This window comes from Perca fluviatilis, unplaced genomic scaffold, assembly GCF_010015445.1.
Source record: "Perca fluviatilis unplaced genomic scaffold, GENO_Pfluv_1.0 PFLUV_unplaced_scaf_129, whole genome shotgun sequence".
NCBI lineage: Eukaryota > Metazoa > Chordata > Actinopteri > Perciformes > Percidae > Perca > Perca fluviatilis.
The window spans coordinates 1-6,265 of NW_024375535.1; the positions used below are offsets into that span (position 1 = coordinate 1).

The 6,265-nt window shown below is 38.6% G+C and overlaps 1 long non-coding RNA gene across 1 annotated transcript; it reads right to left on the bottom strand.

Annotated features, from left to right (window-relative positions):
• Positions 1-3,508: 3,508 nt before the first annotated feature.
• LOC120555047 lies at positions 3,509-5,821 on the bottom strand. Its single transcript, XR_005638627.1, has 3 exons — positions 5,803-5,821; positions 4,424-4,524; positions 3,509-4,211 (listed from the first exon to the last, which is right to left on the bottom strand). It is a non-coding gene; the product is annotated as an uncharacterized LOC120555047 (long non-coding RNA).
• Positions 5,822-6,265: the final 444 nt, after the last annotated feature.

Here is a 6,265-nt window from a genome sequence, read left to right on the forward strand (position 1 = left end):
GAGGATGCGCCTGTGTTTGAGCACTGTCTGTTGACACATCATTAAGGTCCCTTTCGGCTCTTTGGCAGCTGCGCTTGCAGTTAGCTCTTCCCTGTTGGGATGTGGCCGAGTAAACTTTATGACTCAGACCTCCCTTCTGACTGGACATGATGCTTCCTCTCTCACTCATTTTTCCAGCCCTTTTCACTCTATGTCTATTTGCGAGTGTGTGTGCATGTGTGTGTACCTCCGTAAGTTTACAACCCAGCAGATAGGTTGGAGAAAAAAAGTGAGGGCAAAAAATGATGATGGGTTTTGTTTTACGTGCCTCTATCCTCCTGTGTGTGTTTCTCGATCTCTTTCTGTTTCTGTTATTTGCTGCTCATCTTTTTCTCTGGCCCTGTGCTGGGACAGGCGGACCATTTGGGTCGATTGTTGCTCTGGTCCACTCCACCCCCCCCCTCCCTCCCACCACCATCCCGTCCATGTCCAGTCTCAATGCTGATGACTTATGGCTCTAAAATCAACACACCCAGGAATGAGAGTCTTCAACTGTTCATACACTCAACCCTACACACACACACACACTCCTTCTCTTTTCATGTATATTTCCCCATTATATTACACAAAATAACATGCACACATACAGACAAACTTTTTTTTTAAACACACACACTAGTCTCCTATCCCCTGCAGCAATTAGCTATGACAGGTCAATTAACAGGCTTATTTATGAGCAGGGGATGCCTGCTAGTTGTGTTGTAATGATTCCAGATACTCCCTGTATGTGCATGGGGGAAATTGAATCCATGATGAATGTGGGTGTAAGGCCTGAGCTGGGGGCTGCATTTGCTCTTCATTAACTATGCCTCTGCAACACCATGTTTCTTTCACCAATGAAGGGGAAATCAAGTCGGAAACAGAGGGCATACTGTATGTTTTAGGGCTCCTCTGTAATGTTGAATAGTCCACTTGTAGCATATTTGCATGTTAACGAGTCTCTTAGACAAAAGTTTTAAACTACTGCACACACACAGACACACATACTCGGTATACATGGCAATCTATTTGTTCCCCTACACATGTGGCGAACTTGGTGACATTTCTTAACCAGTCACACTTTGTGGGCCGCCCTCGTTTGTTCAGTGCAGCTTGTGGTAGAGAAAGCTAACAGGTTGGTCATGATGCACCTTTTCGTCCGATCTTATATCATCTTTTTATCTGATTTATTAAATTGTATCTTTATTTAGTCCAGGTTAAATCAGTTAAAATTATATATTTTTAGTTACTAACCACTAACTAGTATTGTTCCACATATGTGCTTTAAAAAGAATGGCCATAAACAGTGTTTATGTTTGGAAAAGGAACACAAACTAACTAAACAAAAAATTACAATAAGCTAATTATAATGGGATTAAAATCAATATACATAAATTACAATTAAGGGATTTTATCAGGTGGAGTTTACCTTTCAAACTATACATCCAGTGTGTTAACAGCATTTTTTGTATATCCCCACAGTAAGGCAGCCTGAAGTGTTTATGTGTTTCAGTTTATATGTGTGTAGGCCTGAGTGTATCTGGGATGGGATATGGGGGACTGCATCACCAGAGAAGTCAGAGAAGTCCAAGGCCAGTAAATGGATAAAACGCAGGGACCAAATGGGAAAAATGTGTATAAACCATCAAAGGTCTGAAGGTATCACCACTTAATACAGCACAGGGACATATGTGCTGATAGACACACACATGACACAGATGCAGAAACACCACTCACACACAACAAACATACAGTTTATACACACACTGTGCCAGGAGAGGCAGACACCAGCGAGAGCCACATCCCCTGTCAAGGCAGCGTTAAAGCAGGCAGCTTAATTGGTCCAGACACCCTAACCTGCTGGTAATGGATAGGAATGATACAGTCAAGAACACTACAGCAAAAGGGATGTGTACATGTGTTTGTGAGCAAAGTAGGAGGTGTGGTTTAAAGACACAGAAAGAGGAAGTCTGAGCAAGAGTGAATAAGACGTGAAGGTGTGTTTCTCTCATCAATAAAATACTTAATGCATCTTAAATATTCATCCCCCATTTATATCATGACTCAAGTAAAGGAAGGTGAGGCACGATGGATGTATGAGGAAGGAGGCATGCAAGAAAGGGGGTTGTCTCTTTGACAACTGAAGGTTGCCTCATATATGAATATTTTTCACTCGTCTCTCTCTTCCTTGTGTGGTCTTTCTCAAGTGTGCATGCACTGTACTTTTTGGCTACTCCATCATAGGGGTTTATGTGTGGTTTGGTATACCCTTACTTCTCTCTCACATTTGTGCATGCATACGTTTTGTTCAATCCATCACGTTTGTTTGTGTCCTTGACCAAGTATGTCCGGGAAATGTGTCCACTACATTAAAGCTATAGTGCATAGTTTCTGTCTCCCCCATGAGGAATTCTAAGTAACGAAAACAACACTGTCTGCATGTCCACATGATACAAGCCTTACGTGATCGCGCACACGCCCCCACCCCTCCCCCACGCAGTTGCTAGTAGCCACCATGGTAGCCACGGAGGACACAGAGGATTAAAAAACATGATAGGACTCTTCAGAAGAGGCAATTATCTTCACTCGAGTTTCTGCACGCGAAAGTCACCGGACAACATAATCTTCATGCTGGCTCATTGTCATGGCTTACAATACTGGTTGGTGGGACAACCTGTATTGTCTTGTAATGATGGCACGATGTTGAAATCCACTGAGGGTCGTTCAGAAATCCCAGTATTAAGTAAACTGGACCGGAGGCTCAGTTGCACCCGGCACCATGAGGGGGCAAAAGGGGGCTTTGCCCCCTCAGTTTTACAAACACAGCAACACAATTACTATTACAAGGTCTCCATGGCATCTTTATCGCAGGGGGCTTTCAACTACTAACAATGTAATCCCATCCGGGTGATATTTGAAACAGCCCAGCGAGCAAGAAGTAGTCTAGAAGACGTCTAAAAGACATCATTCTTAGACGTCCAGAAGACGTCCTCACAGGAGCCAGAATGAAAGTTTTTTTGACGTCTTTTCTGGACGTTGTATAGACGTAAATTAAAGACGTACTAAAGACGTCATTCTTAGACATCCAAAAGACGTCTTTTCTGGACGTTGTATAGACGTAAATTAAAGACGTTCTTCGGACGTAGTTGTTAGACATCCAGAAGACGTCCTCACAGGAGCCAGAATGAAAGTTTTTTTGACGTCTTTTCTGGACGTTGTATAGACGTAAATTAAAGACGTTCTACGGACGTAGTTGTTAGACATCCAGAAGACGTTCTCACAGGAGCCAGAATGAAAGTTTCATTGACGTCTTTTCTGGACGTTGTATAGACGTAAATTAAAGACGTTCTACGGACGTAGTTGTTAGACATCCAGAAGACGTTCTCACAGGAGCCAGAATGAAAGTTTCATTGACGTCTTTTTAGGACATTATTTAGATGTCAAAAACGTGCTAAATATGTCATTTTTAGACTGCCAGAATAAAAGTTGTATTAGATGCGTTTTCTGTAGAAATGTCAAAGATGACTGTTAAGATTCTGTTAAGAAAGGCTTCTATTAACATGGAAATCCCATCTGGACATATTTGCAAGGATCAAAATAAAAAAATAAAAATGTTTACTTCAAACAATGGCGTTGAGTGAGTTAGTTCTCACTGAGAAAAACCCAGTTACTCATTGTTAATGGTTGTCGTGTCATGAAACTGCAGACAGACCATAGACCTAAATTATTTGAAAGAATATGGATTATATTGATTATTCAATTGAATAATTTTTTAGTTTATATAGTCTTGCATTTTTGTATCTTATCAATATAATTGTAATAAACTGCTTACCATTTTTCTGTAAACAAACTGATCACTTCAAGAAATCAACTATTTAAATTTCAAAATATATTTTTATTAGTAATATTTAGAAAAACTTAAAACCAGAACAGCAGTTTAAATTAAACCAACAACACACTAATACTTAAAACAAGAACAGCAAGTATAAATTAACACAATAACATAATAAAACTTAAAAGTCAGAACAGTAAAGTAAAATAAAAGTGCTATAAAATTTTGTAATATTAGCACAGTATATTTATTTATTTATAACCACCACCCCCTACTCTCCCAGGGGCATGTTTTAGGTGGTCCGATGCCGCCGACTTTATTTGGGCCTCTGTGGCAGCTGCGTCCCATTTCATGACAGCAGCTACAATCAAAGCAAAAAATCCTATGTAAAATAAATCAATTCAAATGCCACTGTTGTGGTTTAGCTTGCAGCATAGATACAGATTATGCTTAGATGAAAATTTGAGTAACATCAATTAAATGAAATAGATCACAAATTAAGTAAAATTACATCAAGCCTGATATTAAGCATTCCACAAATTTTTTTTTAAATTACCATAATATAAATCTTACCTTTTATTGCTGAAAACAATTTCTTGTCTTCGAGCCCAATTTTATCTTTTTTTCCCTTCCCTTTCAAATTAAACAGTGTCATTAGGTTGTTGGTGAAGAGCCTAATCCAATCCAAGACAAAAATAATATGCAATTATTCCACCACATGCAGAATTGTCTTAAAAAAAAAAACAGTGATTTTGCATTGGCACAGCCACACTATTTTTACCTTCATCAAATTGCCTGAAAAGACACTATACAATATAACCATATCTCTACATACATTACACCTCTTAGCTGAGAAGGACATAGGGCTTCATAAATTAGCCAGCGTTAGCCTTAGGCTGGCTACACAAATTGGCTGCGTCGCATGAGCCTGGCGTTTCTGTTGTGTGGCGGCTGCGTTGCATTTTCTCTGTCTTTGCACACCAGAACGTGTCTGACGCGGCGCAAGCTACTTGGTTCTGTACACACACGTTTCCAATTGATTTACTACAGTAGTACACTTCATGTTAAACATAAAAATATACTGATTTGATTTGAAGACAACTTTGGAAGTATTGACTTTTATTCAAGTAAAAAAGTATTGAATTTTTTTATTACATTTATATCTGCATTTATGTCAAAACCTAGAGACTTTCAAACAACATGTTATCGCGTGAAAAATGAGCGTCGGTTCTATTTCTAGTATGCATGCGTTTTCGGCGCGGCATTCTGGGATTGGAGCCAGGCAAAGCCACGGTGCCACTGCAAATTAGCCTTGGGAAGAAATTTCTTATGGTGTAACATACATGTTCAAAAGTTGTTTTAGTCGTACAACAGAAAACTCAGATTGGACAGATAGTCTAGATAGCTGTATGGATTTACCCTGCAGAGATCTGAGGAGCAATTTACATAAATCGACAGAGTTTAAAGTTGTATTAATTTAATTATTAATTTTAAAGAAAGATAACAGAAATTTGGCCAAGAAGAGTGAAATCTGGTGGAATTTCCTCTCATGCCCTCTTTTGTCCGTGAGCCCATGTCTGTCTCTCCTTCTCTCCCCCTTAATCCTCCGGTTATTGTTGTTGGAAACCAGAAATAGGGCTTTTTTTATTCAACGTAGGGAATAAAACAGGGAAGTAAACCGCTGCATTTTATTTTAATGACCATCCGTTTAAATAAAAGTGCATATGTCATCTCTAAGGTGGCTTTGACTTACAAATGTAGCCATTTTCATAAAATATATAATATACAGTTTATCTTTTAGCACTATTTAGCTAAAAAACACCAAGATATAAAAACTATCCATATTGCCAAACCCTAGTGCACAGTCCTACTCTTTACTTAAACCAACAACTAAACCAAACTACAAATGAAAACAGATTGCGGATCTGTTAAGTTAATAAGTAAATAAATACCTGTCCATCACTTTGTGCGGCAGTCCTTTACATCTTTCCCACCCACTCTTGCCAGCTGACAAACCTATAATTAAAAAAACACATTCAAATATATTAATGGTAAAAAATTGAGAACATTTGGGTCCAGTTGTTTGCTGCCCTAAAAACATAACATGTAAACCATACAAAAATCATATGTATAATCATGAAATAATTGAAATATTTTAACTCAAATATAACATTTTTTTCCAAAACATTTTATCAGCAGGTAAATACAAAAAGCTGAAAGAATTTGCTGGATCGATATTGAAATGTATCAATATATAAGATCTCTGCTTTATTACTCTCTTGCATATATTTTCTGGCATAAAATGCGACTGCAGGGTGTGTCTCCTTACAACAAAATTAGCACGCATAATCTTTTGGAACCATATCACCCTGACTGACTTGCAGCTTGGCAAAACAAAAACTCCTGCTGTTCGGA